This window comes from Carlito syrichta, unplaced genomic scaffold, assembly GCF_000164805.1.
Source record: "Carlito syrichta isolate Samal-C Ts95f unplaced genomic scaffold, Tarsius_syrichta-2.0.1 Scaffold126439, whole genome shotgun sequence".
NCBI lineage: Eukaryota > Metazoa > Chordata > Mammalia > Primates > Tarsiidae > Carlito > Carlito syrichta.
The window spans coordinates 487,206-487,589 of record NW_007070535.1 but is presented as its reverse complement, the minus strand read 5'-3'; positions in this window follow the sequence as shown (position 1 = coordinate 487,589).

The following is a 384-nucleotide window of genomic DNA, read 5'->3' as shown; positions in this document are numbered from 1 at the left end:
AATAAATAAAAAAATTAGCTGGGCGTGGTAGCGCATGCCTGTAATTCTGGCTACTTGGAAGGCTGAGGTGGAAGGATCGTCGGAGCCCAGTAGGTCAAGGCTGCGGTGGCTGGGAGCGGCCACTGCACTCCAGTCTGGGCGACAGAGTGAGACTCCAACTCAAAAAAAAAAAAATGTGGGGTACAATTCAGGGTTAGTTATACAAATGGTTATTATGCAGGTACCCTTGTTGATGAAGTGTGGCCCCCTCCTCCTCTGGCAGTTTCCAACTACTGCTAACCCTTTTCTTATAGTATTATGATAATTGTTCAAGGTCCACTTATGAGTGAAAACATGCAGTTCAATTCTTTATTTCTGTGATAGATCACTCACTGTTATAGGCTC